Consider the following 20,133-nt stretch of genomic DNA (forward strand, 5'->3'; position numbering starts at 1 on the left):
CGAAGTTACTGTATGCACCAGGATCGCGGATTTGGTACCAGCGACTGAGGTTGAAGGTGCCTGTGCAATTTCAAACACTAATGGAAGGTGGTCCGACACGAATTTGGAATTATATGAAATGATTTGTGTTTGTTCTAAATTGTGGTAGACGCTGTCCAGGACTTGATTTCCTCTGGTCGGTAGTGTATTCAGCGGGATGAGCCCCCATATCCGCATGGTATCTTCCACGTCTTGCCTTGCATCCATGTACCTTGGCAGAGGTTGAAATCTCCTAAAATGGTTGTTTGGATATCTGGGCGTAGATGAGCAGACATCCATGAGATAAGATCCTCTGATTGATGGGGTGTGTCCTGGTGGGAGATACACAAGGCAGATTTGGATCCTTTTTCCATTTTTGCTGAAAATTGCAGTGATTACTTCATAGTTTGGTGTTTTACTGTTGTAGACATGTATCTGCCTGAAAGAGATCTTGTAGAAGATGGCAACACCACCTCCTCTCTTATCCTTCCTGGAGTTTGCAATATATTGATAATGAGTGGACGAGAGGAGCAATCCAAGTTGTTGGATTGCTCCTCTCGTCCTTGCAAGGTATGTAGCTTGTTAGCAAGGCTCCTAGCATTTCGTAGAAAAAAATGTTACTGTCGTTTGGGTTGCCGTCCGTTTAGTATGCTTAGTGGTTGAATTAAGGGCGTTCGTTCGTCTGGATTCTACATGGTGCATTTGGTTGACCTGTCAGCATTTGTGCTAGCATATGCTGTCTGACTTGTGCATAAGACCCGGTGGGTCCCTTGGCGTCCACCTGGAGTTCATGTACTACTCGCTTGGCAGGGGTGGGGGGAAAGGGCTGAGTTAGGTTCTCTGCAGTAACAGCCAAAGGCTGGTCTAAGTTCTGTCAAAAGTGAGCTGAGAAATTGATCTCTCTGTGAATACATGTTGCAGGGGGGATAGAGTGCCTGTTTGAGTGGCATCTGGTCGCTGTGTTTTTGCTGGTTCTCTATAGGTTGGTTGGTGGGGCTCGTTGGACCTGCTCTATTGTCAAGTTGTGGTGGTGTAGAGGTTTAGCGGCATAAGGGCAACTGAGGATAAAGTGTGCCTATTAAAATATTTGGAACGGTACCGGAGTTTGCCTTATTTGATATTAGATATATTCATAAAGGATATATTCCATAATAGATATATTCATAAAGGCCTCCGTAGCCGAGTGGTCAAGGGCGAGAGTGCAGTAGCACACGCTCTTTGAGTAGACCGGGGTTCAAGTCCCTGACAGCTGAATACGGTCGATCTGCCAACCCGCACTGGACCAGCGTGGCAGATTATGGTCCATTTCCCTCAGCATGAATTGTTGAGGAGGCTTCCATCTTGCAGTGGGTTGATAATGGCTGCACTTCACTTTTTTTTTTATATTCATAAAGTCTAATTTGTTTAAGATAAGCAAAAAGCTCATCCAGATTGGCATTGTGTTCCAATAGGTGGGTTAGTGATAAGGGTTCTTGCATTTGTGTCAGAGAGAGGAAGGTAGTATTTGTGATATGGGAATAATACACAGTCTAACAGAATATGTCGAACTGTAAGTTGTAATGAACACTGCGTGTATATAGGAGAGTCATCACCCATTAGCGGGAACAACTGGGTCAGGTGTGTGTGCCCTATGCATAATCTTTTCAGTATTACTTCTTCATGCCTGTTTTTCCTCAAGCTGGAGCTCCATATTTGTGGTTCATGTTTGTCAAATTGTCTGGCATGAGAGTCCACCTGTGCGATTCTCTCTGCATCAAATTTATATTTGGATAACTTAACAAGTTCCTGCGACAATAGGATGTTGGTAATGACCGAGGCATCACCCAGTTTAGAGAGCTCTGTTAGGTTAACTAGGTCCGTGACCAGGAATGTCACATCCTTAATTTGTTTTCTGAGCAAAAGTAGCCATCTCTAATTTCAGCTTTCTGAATTTTGAGTCGATAATTATTGCTCAGAAGTTTTGCCAGATTCTTTTTCTTCAGTTTCATCATATCCTCAAGACTGTGCCCTTGAGGAGACCTACTAAAGCTGTGAGGGGAGGATCCTGGTAAGTAATTTCCTGTGTGGGATGAACTGTTGATTTGATTGATACGAGAGGAAAGGTGGATGGGGTAGTTTTTTTGCTTTTCCCTAACATCAGGAGTTTCGAGGTAGTACGGATGACTAGCTGGCTTCATTCCAGTTCCTTGTCCTGTAGCGAGAAGCTGAGGTTCGCCCATAGTCATCCTTTCACATGACTCTTGATCCGAATCGATGTCAGCCTGTTCACTGGGAATGCTCGGTTGTGTGGAGGGGGTTTCTTTCTGATGCTTCATTAGTAAGAAATTGTGTAAGGCTGTTCTCAGAACCTACAGAATGTCTACCACCCTTAGATCGTTCAGGTGTCTGGATGATAGGTGAACTAAGTAGGCAGGTTATTTCCGGAATCTCACGCTCTCCGAGTGTTTTCTCCCGTATCGGACCGTCTGTTTTTGACCTGATCGTGCGGGGCAATACATAGCCTCATTTGTTGCTGGTTAGCACGGAATTTCATTCTCATTGACAGCTGCGTTGTCCCCTGAGTTGCATAAGGTAGCAGGCCTGACACAACCGTTTTCTTAGTTGGCTCTTGACAGGGATTTCGACTTGTCTGTATTAGTGGAATTATTAGGTTCAGTTACCTTTCTGTTCAATTTCGACCTTTTATTTGATGATACTTTTTGATTTACAGGTGTTTTGCTTGGTTGGCACAGGTAGAAATTTCGCTTCGCGATTGTCAATTTCGAAAGATTATTCACACAGCACATCCCAAAGCTATGTCAGCAGCTGACACATTGTACAGTAAGCGAAACAAGCTTTTGACATTGGTTGCAAATGCACATAGCGGGGGACATGCCTTTCTTCTAAGAAGGATTGGCATATTTAAACTCCACCAAATTATACTGTAGTGCAATTAGAATATCCTTCTTTCCGTGATTTTAGAGCTTAAGCTCAGAATGCGAGTTTTCAAGACACAATGATAATTAGCAGATTTCAGGCCTTTAGGCACTAGGACAGAGGCCATTTAAGAATTGACCGCACTGACTGATTAAGGGATTTAATCAGGTAAATTGTGTAGCGACCATGACCATCCGGCGGTTTCTACATTAACCGTAAGCCGTACTCGGCAAAACGTTTCACTGTAGATATGTATTATAAATGACAGTAAAAGAACAATAAAGATTTACCTGTCAGAGATAGATGGACGATAGCTCCATCAATTCGTCGTTGACACTAAAAGGAATCTTTTGGTATTAGATTCATCATGGTGCACTATTTTGGACACTATATTTTCAGCACGAAACGCGGAGCAACCAAATTATGATGCCCTCAAACGGCTAAACAGGTCTGACAACGGTGGACCATTCTCGATAGATGGGTGTCTAAAAGATTCTGTGGCAACAAATGACATTAGCTCACCAAGTGACTGGGAATTTGGCTGGTTATGTTTTGCGGTTAATGTAGGCGAGCAATGCGACGCCCAAGGGTGTTCCACACATGTTCGAGAGAATTTATGTCTGATGATCGAACTAGTCACGGCAGTCGTTGGATATTTTCAGTTTCCAGATATTCCTCCACCACTTGAGCTATATCCAGTGACGGTGTAGTGCATAAAAAAAAATCTGTAATGTGAACTTTTTTGGTAATTTTTATACAACCCCTATAAATGTCACTTATACATGTCTGAAGTTTCTCGCTGTCCACCCATTTCATCGTTATTCAATGGGACACGCACACCATACCATACCAAATTCTGTCCCGGTCCATTTGCAAGCTTCACGAGTTACACCACATTTTCTGTGTGTTCAGTTAATTTTGTCAAAGTATTTTATTAAAGTTTTGCGGGCTACAGGGTTTTCCCCCATCAGCCGTAATTATTTTGTCAAGCAGGATAGTTGCAGTTTGCAACAACTATCTCTTCAACGTGGTATAACAGTGTTTAAAGTAAAAACTTTAAAAAAAAACTCATTATTTGATCACGCCATATTATTTTCAACGTTTGATGTATCATATCCCGCCGCAAATAGCTTTGCAAACATGCAACAAGTAGTACATATGATAAACCAGTAATTTGCAAGCTAACTGCCCTCGGAAATTCTTATTAATTGGGCTGGAAGTATCATTCCAATTACTTTCAGCTCTTTTCTTCGCTGCTGAAGTCTGAGGCTTGATTTAAATTAAATTTAAATTAAAAATACCACACTAGACTAAAAGATATGTAAGTAAAATAACAACTGTTGCAAATTTATGGGGCGACAGTATTCTCAACACTATGAAATTAGTTTATCCATTATGTTATAGAAATACGTTTAGTTAGGTATAAATTTATAGTTTATAATCTTAATAAAAACACTTCTGAGAAATTACATAAAATTATATTAAATAACGTTTATATCATTTATATGCAATGAAAAATTGCGGCAGAATATTCTCATACTTTGACTCTCGTTTTGGAGCAATATACAGAAGGCCACGTCAGAAATAATTTACTCACTTCACCTGATAAAAAAATAATACATGAATTACTAATTTAAAACAAAAAGATAACAAAAACCAATAATTTTTTAATTAATAAAAAAGACTACTTAGCAGTTTTCGAAAATGGTTCCTACTCAGTGGCTAGCCTATGTACCAAATACAGTACACCAAAAGGACAGAATTCATGGGATACCTGTTCCTGGGCAGCGCGACGCTGTCACTCCTCTCGCTAGTGAACGAACCCACCGTTTGGCAGGTATATAGGTACACTGCATTCACGTATGCGGTAATTTGATGTAAGTACCAACTTTGAAAGAGGGATGATAGTGGGTGCCCGACGCCTGGGTCACTCTGCCGCGGAGAGTGTACAGAAATTGCACTATCCATTTCGACAGTATCAAGAGTATATCGGGAATACGCCGTTTCCGGAATAACATCTCATCTTGGACAGTGCAGTGAGCGCAGAAAGGTGGTGGATGAACGTGGCCGTCGATGTCTGTCTGGCATTGTTTCAGCCAACCGGAGAGCGACAGTGGCACAAATCACCGCCGATTTCAACTATGGAGATGCCAGAAACGTCTCCACCAAGACCATCAAGAGATCATTAGCCGAAATAGGTTATGGGAGCCTCCGACCCACCAGAGTCCCATTGTTAACATCACGACACAAGACTCTACGCCTCAACTAGGCAAAAAAACATCGGCACTGGACTTTGGATGATTAGAGACTGTTGTCCTCGCCCGATGAGCCCCGTTTCAAGTTATTTCGAGCGGACGGGAGGGTGTGTATCTTTCGAAAACTGCACGAAGCTATGCACCCGTCATGACAACAAGGAACTGTTTACGCAGGTAGACGGTCGGTAATGGTCTTGGTCCTGCCAGTCTTCAACTGGCGCACGTTGGGCCTCTGGTACGCCTAGACGAATCTCTGAACGGTCAGGTTATGTGTACATCCTTGCAGACCATCTGTATCCCTGCATGATCATCATGAACGCACAGAGCAATACTCTTCCAGAAGGACAATGTGCCTCTCCCACAGAGCCATGGTGACTAGATCATGGTCAGAAGAACATTCCGTAGATTTTACCACCATGGAATGGCATCCTCATTCACCGAACATGAACCCTGTGGAGCATCTTTGGGATGCTCTGTAAAGGTCCGTTCGAGCTTTCGATCCTGAACCGAGGAATGCGACGGAATTATGGACAGCGGTGCTGCAAGCATGGATAGAAATACCTGTGGCACTCTTTCTGAACTAGTGGACTCAATGCCTCGTTGTGTGACTGCCCTTATCCCGGTGAAAGATGGGCCTACCCGTTATTAGATATGCTATGATTTTGTCCACTCAGTGTATATGATACCTTAAATTAAGATTCTTTAAAACTTTCCATTTATTTTTAAATACTCTATTTCGTTGAAGTAGATCTAGTCCATCACATATAAACGAGAAAGTCGCTTCGGTTTCATGATTTTAGTTGGATTCTTGCAACCCTTTCATTACCTGGAATTCGAGTCATACAGCGCTATAAGTCTGCAGGGGCACGGGATTGGCTCGGCCTGCAGGCGATCCAGTAACTAAAACTGATGCATTCGGCCTGGGTTCGAAGCAGATAAATGATCTACATTAAAAATATACTGATGTCGCACGACCTTAGTTTCCTAAGGTCATGCAGCATTCTGCGTCCTGATTTTTTGATTAATATGAATCCCGGTTTGGTTCGAACCGGTGAAAAAAGAATTTGGCCTGGATTGGTGAAAATTCGAAAACTGGTACTTTCTCTCTGCAGTTCACATTCTTCAGCTTGCAAGTGTTTTTTGATTTAGCGATTTTCTGAGATATCCAAAACAGCTAACACTAACGCTAAAAATAAAAAAAAGTAGTAGAGTACTGTGGGATGCCCTCTCATTACTGGTCTTCCGAAATGAATACTTCGTATGATAGAAAAAGTAAATGTAATCGAGATAATTTTATTGTTTTTTGTTAAATTTTTCAGTAGATTGAAGATATTCTCGATAGGGGATCATGCCATTTTCACCTTGAAGTGGAAAATTTTTACCAATCACGAAGCACTATATTTGGATATTTTAGCTAGAAAAGGCAGGGTCTAATTCTCTTCAAGACGGGAAAATATTTATGGGATTTTCCATGCCGTGGCCAATTTATTCGGTTTCGGGAGAGGGGTGCATTTTCCACAAAAAAACAATGACTTTTAATGCAACAGAACAGAACAGGAAAACCGAACGTAAGATAGTTGAACGAAAGCCACGACGCCTTCATGACTTTAAAAATATAAAAAAAAAAAGCCAGAAACAGTTTCTTAAGGGTTCACTCTTTGGGAATGCATCGACGAGTATCACTGTTAGCAAAGCTATTTAGAATCCTAGCTATTTTCAGAAAAATGTTGAAACGTCTTAAATGTATCAACCCTGATACACTGGCAATATCTCCAGTTCTAAACGAGCCACTTAATGTCACAGTAAGTAATCGTGGTGCCCTAATCTCATATCAAACTTTGGTGATTGACATAAAGACACAGTAACAGCTTGGCTCTTCTTAGTTCTCTAAGAAAGATGATACGCTCTGAATACTTGTAGGAATGTCCCCTTTCCACTCGTTTTACAAACCTGCACCAACCGAACTGAATTTATTTTTATGTACATACAATATTTCCGCATGATTTTTTTCTTAAGAAATAATGTAATTAGAATTATATTGCAGAAATGCATAAAGAACCCGTTGGCCTCCACCTCTATAGCATCCACGAAGCACAACACCAGATAGCGTACTTTAATTATTAACTTTTAACAAAGGATGATATTTTGCTCTGCTATTTTAATCTTATACATTTGAAAAGCAGGAAACAGCCCTAAACATGCTCAACTCATCAGAAATTATTAGAGAGTAAATCGCTTCTTGCTTTCGTCAAAAGAAAGAGAACTTCCACCGCTACTTTCCCGATTCCTTCTCAAGAGACATTCTAGAAACACAGCTCATTGAGCATTCTGGAAAATGGTTACTACTACCACTTTGCCTGCAGACGTAATGATACAAGATATTTTTGGAGGCAGAAATCCACGTTTCACCCACTGTGAAAGATTGCCATGATGATACAAAAAAGTGGCGAGTTTTATTTTTAAAACAAGTCAAAAGATGATGTGAGGAATACAGTCGTATTTGATGTCTTCATAAATATGCTTACATGAAAGAAAAGCGTATTAGGAAACTACACTGCTCGACAAAATTAACAGAGCAAAATGGTTTTTATGAATATTTTAGATTCTAGACGGCATTTCATCTGGAAACAACGAAAAATGCAGTACCATCCTTCCAATATCAGAGAGACAGAGAGACTTCAGGTGGAGGCAGTTCACGTGTTGGGCGGAACAATGATGAACGGCCGCACTCTTCTTCATGTTTTTGACAGGTGTACCGTAACCACACAGAAGTACCGAGAACAGATCTTCGTACTCTATGTGCGACTTTTTAGATGTGCGGTTGGCCGAGATTTTTTTTTCATGCACGACTACGCCACTGCGCATAGAGCTCAAGTGGTGGTGGAGGACTACCTTGAAACTGAAGATATCTAAGAACTGCCGTGGCCAGCACGAACACAAGACTTAAATCCGATCAAACGCGTGTGGGACGCCCTTAGACCAGGAAAAGGAAGAGAGCTTGCAGAACAAGGGAGATCTGCAAAGTTAACTAGGTGCAATGAGAAGTGTCTGAGTTTGATTGCTATCAGTTCAGTGCCGTCATTCCAACGAGGAAGATGTCCAGTTGGGTGTTCATTCATTGAAGGTTATAGTGGCATAGTATTTTGGGTCAAGCGTCACCGGTGATTTCCCACATCTGCGCCGTATATACTCTGTGATGGAATGCAGAACAACTGTAAAGGCCAGAAAAAAGTGGAATGTCTGGTTTATGAAGTAGTGTGTTTTGTCTGTTGTTGTGTCACTGGCTGTTTTGCTGCAGGGCCCATAGTGGGATCCTACGTTGCCCGCCACCACCACTGGGAGGTAAGCCAGGCTGCCAGAGACCAAGTAAAAAATAAAAAAAAAAAAAAATTAAGAGAGCACAGTAGGAATTGCAGTAAGAGTAGAGGGGATCAGAATGCAGGGTAAGGAACAGAGATGGACCAAGGTGAAGGGCCCACCCGATGATTTAAGGCGAAGTGGGGGAGAAGCTATAGGGAATTAAAGTCACAGGGGCATGTGCTCCCGTATGAGCACGATTGGCCTTGTGCTCTGAAGGGATATCCCGCACTCAACAGAGTGCCAGCAGCATAGATCCCGCACCCACAAGAGGGTACCAGCATAATTCTACCATAGAGTGGGGTTTGCATGATAGTTTGGTTCCTATAATTTCCTGCACACTAGGAATTAGAGTAAGATGTGGGTAATGCATTTATTCTACCCCTGTTGAGGTTTGCAATGGTGGTGGAATGTTCCGTTCAAGCCTGTCATGGGTGTGATAAACCCGTCTGGTGTTAATAACTGCCTGTGCAAATCGTGTGAAGGCTGCTTAAGATGTTTAATCGTTTATGAGGATGTGCTCCTGTTGGCAGGGGTTGGATTGTATCTCTGTAAAGAGTCGTAGGCGGTAATTATCATATGAGGGGCACTCGTACATGACGTGAACCCAGGACTCCTCATCTCCACAGAGGCAGTAAGGATTGTTTTCGATACCGAGCGCTGTTAACCTTTGCGGGAATGGGCCGTGCCCAGTAAGCAGAAAAGCTGCCTGCACTCCAGGTGAATACCAGGGAGGAGGCTTGGGGTAGGTAAGGGCGATTGTGGGGAAGAACTTCTTAGTTACTTCTCCTTTATTTGTTGCATTCCAGCACTCCTGCCATACACGCTGTAGGTGGCTGGCGACACGCCTTTTTTTCTTTCGTATGGTCATTTGTGAGGTCCAGATGCAGTAGTCGGGTGGGAATACCTTTCTTTGGCGCTGGTAGAGGCCTCTTTTCAGTACTTCCAGGTAGAGGGGCATGAATCCTGCGATGACTTGGAGCGCATGGGTGCTGACTGTGCGGCATGCCCTGGTAACAGACTGAAGCATAAATTGCTGAACTGAATTGAGTTTACGCCTGTTGCGCTCAAGTGTTGCTCTAGTTCACCATATAGAGGCCCCATAGCAGACAATCGGTACGAATACCGCTTTCTAGATTAGAGGAAGAGCCTTGTGCTTCAGACACCAGTAAGCCCGTCTTATTCTTCTGATCATGGCTCCGTATTTTCTTATTTTAATGGCAAGGTATTTCAGGTGAGAATGAAAGGTGAGTTTTGCCTCTATATGGAGGCCTAGGCATTTAACTTCAGTATATAATCTGATTGGTATGTTGTTTATCTTCATGACTGGCGATCTGCGGATTTGAAGTTTCCCTTTCAACAGACAGGATGGACTTCGTTTTTTCACCCGAGATAAATAGTTGGTGCAGTGAGGCCCAATTCTGTAGCGGTCCGAGAGCTTGATTTGCTTTCATTTCCAGTCCATCTCTTGTGTCAGAGTGTATTACAAGAGCAAGGTCATCAGCGAAGACCAGGGGTAAGACCCCGCGGAAATCCATCCCCAGGAACTCGTCCAGGACAGTTGACCATAGGAATGGTCCCAGAACAGAGCTCTGGGGCAACCCCGGGTACACATCTGGAAATTCTTTGCTTTGATATTTGGTTACAGTTTGGACGGATCTGTTGTTCAAGTAGGATTTTATACTCTCATAGAGATTGTAGGAAACTCCAGCCAGCCGCAGCCTCCTAATAACGCTAGACCACCACAACTGGTTGAAGGCGCCGGCGAAATCCACCATAATGGCTTGGGTATATTTGTGATGCGTTTCATTGGCTTGGCAGATGAACTTATACGCGGTGTCCTCAGAGCTGAGCACTGAAAGTTATATAGACATTTGCAATTTCTTCAAACTCAACTCCTTCTACAACAGAAGAAAATATAATGATTTATATTTTATTACAAACTTATTAACGCCAAGATGGATTTCTCACAATTATTGAAGCTGTCAATTTTAATACCTCTGACTTGGGTACCCTAGATTCCTCAACTTTATGTCCTAGTGTACAGAGAACTAATTATGGACAATATAGTCCCCTAAACCTGCATAATGTGAAAAGCGAAACCATGCAGCTCGACTTCTTCGAAGTTGACTCCTCCTTCAAAAGAGCCCATAAGTGCATTGAAAGTCAGATAAATGCCTAAATATTTTATATTGCTAATATTGTTCTTATCACTGCATTAAAACTAATCTTATTCTAAATTCTATACGTTTAAATTTGTCTCTTGTTTGTTAAACTCTTTATAATTGTCAAATTATGTTTCTCTTCTCATTCTTGCTGTATATCATTTACATATGTTGCATTGTTACAAACACATTGCATGTTTATAAATATGATATGATTGCCTTGTTTAGTGCTTGCACATTTGGAAGTTTTAGGCTTGAATGGCACAAGCGATAAGTCAGATTAAGAGCGCCCTGGTGGGAACGGCTGTTTTTGATATGTCCACGTGTTCCATCATTTTTCTTATGCTGCTCAATCACTGTACCAGGGGTGCCATCGAATGGCTACATTTAATAATACCTATAAAGATATTGTTAAATGAGCCATGAAAATGAAGCTGTATAAAGATCTGAAAGTTCTTTACAGTATGTAGTTTGTTGTTTTTTAAATATTCATCGCTAATATCCTAATTCAAATGATATATTAAACCTACACTAACATTTTCAAAGAAACTACTCCATCGCTACTTCGAGTGGATGTAAAAACACTATATAAAGCACTTGGCGTAATACGACAGTAAAAATTCAATTTAAAGATGGCTGGTCGTGATATTCTGAAGAGAAAGGGGTTCAAGCATTTCATAATATGGGTCGTGTGACGCTGTTTTATTTGTATGGCGCTGTGAACAGATTTCCGGAATATCAGCAAATGGGAATGATAAATTATAAATGTTCTCGCAATAAGACTTTAGATACGACTTTTAAATTGCTTTATTATATTAACGTTGCCCAATAGCTCGAATAAATATGGAAAAAAAGTTCATTAATGGAAGCCGCAAAATTTAATAACTTCTAGGGGTGCAAATCAAAGCGGAGAATTTTCCTTTATATCCAACCTATCATCAGCAGCCGCTCACTCATTGTAAAATCTGATATCCATTTTCTAATTTATAATTTGAAAGAAATGGGATGAAGTGGACAGCAAACGCTCGTCCGTTAATTTTCTTCAGAACCTCAGGATAGTAGCTTTTACGATAATTAGTTCTACAGCCAACCTTCTGTTCTATTTATGATTGCTGATCACATCTGCTTAATGACAGCGGCTGAGAAATTTTTCAAAAACAAACAAAAAAAAATTACCGGAAGTACTTAGTTGGGTGACGTTTATCACTATAGACTTAGAGAAGGGCAGACTAATTAACATCAGATGACGGCGACGCAGTTATCGGTGTGTCGCTCTGCCATCCAACTTTACATTACGATGTGGTCAATATTTAATATTACCCTTACTTAGGCAGTGTGGCTCATGATTAATGGAAGGCGCTTATATAGGAGAAATTAATAATGAGGACAGGAGGTAGATTTATACTTAAGCATGGCACAATCTCTCACAAACTCTTGAATACAGGTTAATAACCCATTGCCACATTAGGCTTAACCCACGATTTTCAAGAACACAACTGGGTTAATGCGTTCTGATTAAAATCAACTATTTCAGGAAATGTAATTGATATAAAAGAGAGAGCATCCTACAATTCATTTTTATGATATTAATTAAACATTTTTAATAACAAAGAAATGTTTGAAAGAATTTATAACAATTGATTGCGAGTTATTTTCCAGGTATTACTGAGCATAAAATTCTAATTTTCTGCGCAGTGGTAGAGTAAGTGAAATACTGAAATATAAAAATCCTAACCATAAGTATTACACATTTAACCCTTTCTGATTCTTTATGGAAGTGAAACTTGGGCACTCACCAAAAGAATGGAAGAGAAGCTGAGAACTACACAGCGACGAATGGAACGAATCATATTGGGAATCAGACTGTTAGATAAGACAAACACATGGATTAGGTATCAAACTCAAGTAAAGGACATTCTTATCAAAACTAAAGAACTAAAATGGTCTTGGGCAGGACACATAGCTCGAAGACATGACGACAGATGGACTAAGAAAATAACAGAATGGTATCCAAGAGGAGCTAGAAGAAAACCTAGAAGACAAAGGCGGAGATGGATAGATGAAATTCATGAGTTTGTGGGTAGTAAATGGATGGCCAGTGCTCAAAATAGAAGGAACTGGAAAGTTGCTGGAGAGGCCTTCATCCTGCAGTGGATTGAAAATGGCTGATGATGATTCTTTAAAATATACTAAAGCAATGGTTGTGAAGGGTCCTCAATTCTGAGAGACATCAGAAACTTGCCACTAAAGGTTGCTAATTCTTAACTGAATTAACTTTGTCAGCTTAATAAGAATATGAGAAAAACATTATGTTGTGAATAGCGAAAAATATATTTAACTAGAGGGTAAATAATATATCTATAAGATAAACATCTTACTCAATCTTACGAATTATTTTAAAAAAGTCACCACTTCATCTGCGATGTATTAGAAACATACCGAATTTTGCCACCAATTATTTATTCAAATGACTATTATACAAGATAAATACAATTCACTTTGCTCTTATTTCTAATCTAACTAAAAATAAGTAAATTGTATTTGCTTCTTGCAGAGCTTAACGATTCTGCTGGCCTATTTTAATTTACAATAAGTTTCAGGCAACCATGTTGTTGCTTATGCTGTGCAGCCACTTTTTGCCGTTACTTTATTTTCTGTTGCTATATTGTTATTCTTCACAATCTATTAATTTATATGTACAAAGCGTAACCGTTAAATAACGAGAATGCGCGCTTAGACACTATACACCAAGTGCCACAGCAGTTAACCTTCAACCTTTCTCTAGTTATCTGCCAAGTTGCGTTCTAACACGCTCATTCGCTTTGCAGTGAGACAGATTTTAAACACCTTCTGTTTTTGCATTTTTCCAGAAAATTGAAAGACCAAAGTCAACCTCAAATTATTAACAAAACTAAAGAAACCACCAACTGAATATTATGATTTTTACATCACATTTTCAGGGAAGATACTATGTCAAAAAGCTTGCGTGTTTGAATGACATAACATTTTAAAAGGAAGAAAGAATGTGGAAAACGATGGATGACCAGGACGTCAGGTATATTATATTTATTTTATGGCAAAAGCTCGATATTTAATTGCCAAACCTACTAGGTGTGACTATTAAATACTATATTTTTTATATTCTACGTTTAGTTCTCCGTTCCTTTATATTTCATCTCCACAGGGATGCTAAAAACATCCCTGTGGAATGTTTTCAGCATCCCTGTGGAACAAGAGTTCCAGACTATTCCCTTACAAATGCATGTTGGCCCAGAAATTGCAATATGTATAAGAAAAACCGTAAAAGGCGTTGCTTTATGTTTATCGTAAGTGAATTGGTATGTGCTGACAATGCGAATTTCTGGAAACTTTATTTCTCCGAACAATATCAATGAGTGTTTCATTCTAAAAAAAAAACAGCAAAATTCCTCTCATCGAAAGTCTTCATTTCACAAACGGTATAGAGGGTGATAATAACGAATGGGCTAAGCGCGAGGAATAGACGTACTTATATGCACCCTGTGATGTATAAAAATAAATAAAAGAGGACGCAGATATGTAGTGTCTCCCATCAGGACGTTCCTTTCCACACTGCCCAGGGGGTTTGTCACTTTATAAGGAAACCCAGAACTGTTGAACCAAAGCAGCTCTGGTATGAAAAGAGGTGGAGAATAAAAGCTTACAAAGAGTGAGCTGGAGTTTCTGCCAGTTATTTTTAAGAAATGTATAAGAAAGAAGGGTCGCCTATCCACAGAATAAAACTAGGAGGAGAAAGAAAGTGAATGAAGAGAAATAAAAGTCAGTCTGTGAAGTTTATAATGTATTGCAAGAAGACCATACTAATACAGGTATTTTATTTCATCAAAAGTAGCAGTTATGGGTGCCGATTCTAAACGCAACTGTAAATAGAAATATGGAAGGAAAAGAGGTTGACTAAAGTTGTTGTTGAGTTTTTAGGTGCATCAGCGACTAATGCCATATTGCGCCTGTTCGGTGGTCAATTTAGTGTTCTCTGGATGAAAAAGCAGAGTTCCCATGCGAAAAAAAAGCATGCTACTCTTGCCTGAGACCGATCAACTCAGGTCACATTGTGAGAAAGACCCAAATAATTCCTCGAGTCATAGATGCGATTCGAACCCAGGTAGAAAATGGGGACAAAGGAAACAAGGAAATGCCAAAAAAGGGTTTGTTTTTCTAAAGTTTCAGGCACTTCAGCAACATTTGTTCATATTCCACGGTGCATACGCTGCGTGGAGAGAAATCATGGGATACCTAACTAGTAATGGGTAGACCCACCTTTCGCCCGGATAAGGGCAGTCACACGGCGAAACATTGAGTCCACTAGTTCACGAAAGCGTTCCACAGGTATCTCCATTCATGTTCGCTGCACCGTTGTCCATAATTCCGTTGCATTCCTAGGTGGAGAATCCAAAGCTCGAACGGACGTTTTCACAGCATCCCAAAGATGCTCCACAGGGTTCCTGTGAACGGGGAAGGTAAAATCTGTAGAATGCTCTTCGAACCTTGATTTAATCACACCGGCTTTGTGAGGAGGCGCACTGTCCTGCTGGAAGAGTCCATTTCCCTGTGGGTGCACAATGACCATGAAAGGATGCAGATGGTCTGCAAGGATAGACACGTAACCTGGACCGTTCAGAGTTCTAGACGTACCAGAGGACCCAACGTGTGCCGGTTGAATATACCCCAGACCATTATCGACCATCCATCTGCCTGAACAGTTTCCTTGTTGACATGACTGTTGCATAGCTTCGTGCGGTTTCCGCCAGACATGTACCCTCCCTTCCTCTCGAAATAACTGGAAATGCGACTCATCGGACCACGAGACCCGTCTCCAATCATCCAAAGTCCAGTGCCGATGTTCTTTCGCCCGGTTGAGGCGTAGAGTCCTGCTTCGTAGCGTAAGCGGCGGCTCCTATAACCTATTGCTGCTAATGATCGCCTGATAGTCTTGGTGGAGACATTTTTGGCACCTCCCTCGTTGAAGTCGGCGGTGATTTGTGCGACTGTCTCTCTCCGTTGGCTGAAACAATGACAGATAGACATCGACGGCTACGTTCATCCACCACCTTTCTCCGCCAAAGGGCTGTCCACGATGAGATATCATCCGGAAATGGCGTATTCCAGATACACTCTTGTTACTGTTGAACGGGGATAGTGCAAAATCTGTATCACCTCCGCGATAGAGTGACCCATGCGTCTGGCACCCACTATCATCTCTCTGTCAAAGTCGGAATTACCGACATCGAACGAACGTTTACATGAATACAGTGCACCTACAGTATATACCTGCCAAACGGTGGGTTTGCCGACTAGTGAGAGGGGTGACAGCGTTACGTTGCCCAGGAACCAGGTATTCCATGAATTCTGTCATTTCAGTGTAACATGTCTGTAAATTGTGTGTGTTCTGTTGTCGATTTGCTGCTTGCTGGAGGAAAACAGAGTTTTTGGGGGGAAAAACCATGCTACCCTCTGCCTGAGACCGATTAACTCAGTCATGTTTTGAAAAAGGCCCATAAAAATTCCTGGAATCATTGATAGGATTCGAACTCAGGCCTTTTCCAGCCGGTGTGGGGGAGGACGCTGATTATGCTAACTGTGCTACCAACAAGGACAGCCAAGGAATGAGATCAATTTGTTAATCTCGAAGTGAAATGAAGAGAAATCTCGAACTGTCCTTTAAGCAGAGTTGAAGATTAAGGTTCTAGTTGAAATACATAGATGCCGGAAAGTAGTCTATAACACGTTAGATTTGGAACTTTTAAAGGAATACTTGTTGTTCTGAAATTAGTGTCTTAAATGACAGAGAATCCTTAACGTGTCGTCGAAGATATAAATGCAGTATCCTGTGCAAAAGAGTACGTCAAAGATTAAGGCTATTTCAAACAGAGAAATATTTTTTTTCCGGTTTTTATTGTGAAGCAGAGGCGAACAAAAAATTCTTTTAACGACAGTTAAGGAAAAATTGCATTTGTGAACGCTGAAACTAACAGATAATCTTTTCCCCGAGCTGGAAATTAGTTTGGAAATTATTAAAAAGCTCATATGCAAATTAAGTTATTGATTTGCGGTTACTAATATGAACTGCCAGCATTGGACAAATTTCATTTAAATTTGCTGGAGTTTTCCATCAAACCTAAGATATCAGTCATTTGCGTCTACTAGAACAGGATTCTATCTCAGTTGATAGCGATACGACTATCCCTACAAGACTGAAATCATGTTATCCACTGAGCTGCCCAGATAGCATTAAATGGTTTGCTGCTTTGTGCACATCAACCACTTTGGTCATATTGCGCTAGCTCATGTGGTCTTTGCTGCGTATTTTTGTACAAGTGCATCTTCACGAGTCGATTTACAGTCGAGTTGAAAAAAAAAAGAAATGGGGTAGCCTATTCACTGCACTTGAGATTCACTAACAATTCTGCAAATAACATTACATAATATCCTAACATAAGTGAAAAAGTGGAACTACATTTCGAAGTGATTTTCTATTCGGAAATCCTATTTGAAATAAGAAAATTAGTTAAATAGAACATAATGAGTTCGATTATGGTATTATTTTTCCTCTTTCATTGTATCATTTTTATTGATTAGGCTTCCATCCACTTTGTATGGACAGCGCGGGCACATTTTGCTTATTATCCGCTTTATATTCCCTTAAATAATGGCCACCTTATTTAATGCAAAATTGATTCTTGCCAAATTTGAGTCTCTGCCAAATCGACTTTATGGTGCATGCGATAAGAATGGGCGTATTTGCAAAAGGAAAAATCGAAAGATGTTTCAGAATTGGGTTGTTTTACGTTAACAATCTAGGCAACTAAGGACATAATGAGTCGGTATATTATTATATTATATTACTGTGTGTATTCTATATCATCTATTCTATATTATAACCTACCTATTGTGTATATGGACTTTTGTGAAATGTTAACCATTGAAAATTATAAATTTTCTCAGAAGAAATCCCCTTCTTTTGAAGTTTCTTCGCTATGATGCAATTAAAACTGAGTATAGCGATATTTGCTCCTAAGATCTTTTCGAATTGCGTACCAAATCCATGTGTTCTTTTCTCAATTAAATCATAGAAATGACTCCTCCCCATATAAGAATTCTTCTATTTGAGAATTCGTATTTTTTTACTTTTCCTCAGAAGGTTGACTGCAAGGTCAGGGTGCATTTGAAGGATACCCTCCTAGTTAATACCACACTCACATCGATTGATATCCCAATAGGCAAGATGAATTAATTTCTTTTTGAAATGATCGGTCTTCATTTGCATGATTTTTGCTTTTTTTAAAATTTAAATGTAGAAATAGTTTATTTTTACATATCAAAAAGTATCAACAACATTAATAAATTCTGCACTGAATTCTAAGAATGAAATCTGAAGATAAAATGCCAACCAGATTCTACTGTACATCCTATTCAGGAAGTGATAATTGTACATCAAAAATGAAACAATCGAAACAAAGAAAAAATTCAGTACTATGGTCCCTTCAGAATTGACAGTAAAGAAGTGGACATCCAAAACGACAACGACAAGAGAGAGAGATTTTAAGACAGTTGTAGGCGTGGTTGCATATGTACCATATATATAAAAGTGTGCGCGTGCGTGGGGTCTACACAAGCATGCGCATTATATATACACACACATTTAAAGAGAAGCAGTCATGGCTGGTAGAGAGATAAATTGTTTATATTTATCTTCTTTTTTTCCTCTCCATTTGTTCTTTGGGCATTTTCCAGTAAGTTAAGGGAACTTTATTTTTTTTCTAGATCAATGTATTCTCGACAGCGTTGCGCCATCACTCATGTTAACAATGTCCCAAGAAAGAGTAGTTTATGCTTTTTTATAAGATAAGTTCACTTCATCGCATACTGCCGCCAAAAAGGAGCAAATAGCGCGTGATTTATGATTTAAAAGATCTGAAATGTTTAGGAGAGCAAATATTTCAACTCTGTCCAGCAAAATTTGGAACTGTAAAGGAAGCATTAATTCTTTATTAGTTACTTTTTATTGTCCTCATACCCAACCTTTTTTTTTTTCAGCTCACTTTTGTGTGGTAGAAATCACTCATTTTAGGTGTAAACCACTTTTATATTTCAGTTAAAGCTCACGGACCACAAAAAATATTAAAATATGCATGCAAATAGATTAATAACTATTTTTAAAATACAATGACATGTACTCAACACATTTAATATACATTAGGTTGTTATAAGCATACCTGTATTTCTCATCAGTTAATGCGATTGTTCCCAATCACAGAAGAGTCCTGTTTTATTTTCAAGTCTACCACTTTCATAAGATATGAAGGCCAAAGTTTGAGAAACATTACTTCAATATACTGATACATAAACAGGGTTTATTCTGTAACACAAGAAAACGGAAAGTAATAAAAATCTGAATATTTAAGAATGGATCATAAATATCATTTTGACTTTCTCTATGTTAACAATATATAAGAGAGTATATAGTAACTGAAAAGCAATTTTTTTTCATTCAAAGAGAGGAAAATATGCAAACATTTTAGTATTGCTTTTCTACGTAGTCCCCTTATTTCTCAAACACTTCTCACAATAGCAGGCTTAAGTTTCTCTTCGAACATGACACAACATCTGACTCTACTGACAGGCTCTCCACTCCTTCGTAATGTTCTAAGTCGACTCATATACACAATATAACTTTGACGAACTTTAATTTCTCTTTTGTGAGTGGACTGAAGGAAACGTCAATCCTAGAAAGTTGTTGAAGAATATGAAGTAAACTGGATCCTCTTGTCTAGAACAGGGATTATCATCCTGAACTTCAACGTCATGGGAAGAAGACGTGGGTTGAATTCCCATTTTGATGGGAGGAACCTCATAGACTAAGTTTTTACACAGCCACTGAATTTCGGGAATAGATGGCGGGGTTTTTCCACAGAACACTAGGCATTGTACCCCGTTAAAAACAGGGAAACCAGCCACAAAATACCCGCAATGCACAGACGCCTTATGGTGTTATTTTCCTCGGAGCAATTCAAACAACAACCACCAATGAATTAAACTAAGATAACTTTCGGAGAGGGTGTAACATAATATTTCATAGCCGATGAATTTTTTTCTCAAAGAGAAAATACCTGAAGTTTAGCTCACCTTATTTATGATAATTACGATGACAGTTGTGTTACAACCTGCAAAGAATACTGAGCACTCACTGTTTTCTTCTGTTCGGTTGTCAATTGGAAGCTTCATATTTGTATAATCTGTTTTTTTTCTTGATATGGTTGAATCGGGCTAAATGAAATCAAACTGGCAAAGACTGAAAGCTGATGATAAAAATTAATTTTATTGTACTGCACTTGAGTAAACAAATGTTCATAAAAAATTAGATTGTACACCATTTTCTTCTTCAC

General features: G+C 39.8%; 1 protein-coding gene across 1 annotated transcript in view; it reads right to left on the reverse strand.

The window, feature by feature from the left end:
* LOC150083316 (uncharacterized) overlaps window positions 1–19,075 on the reverse strand; it is a 799,304-nt gene extending 780,229 nt beyond the window's left edge. Inside the window, exon 1 of the mRNA XM_090378473.1 lies at window positions 18,964–19,075. The gene's annotated coding sequence lies outside the window, so the exon portion shown is untranslated. The remainder of the gene's footprint in view (window positions 1–18,963) is intronic.
* Window positions 19,076–20,133: the final 1,058 nt, after the last annotated feature.

Source organism: Mastigoproctus giganteus, chromosome 7 (genome assembly GCF_048544385.1).
Source record: "Mastigoproctus giganteus isolate SK-2022 chromosome 7, ASM4854438v1, whole genome shotgun sequence".
Lineage (NCBI taxonomy): Eukaryota > Metazoa > Arthropoda > Arachnida > Uropygi > Thelyphonidae > Mastigoproctus > Mastigoproctus giganteus.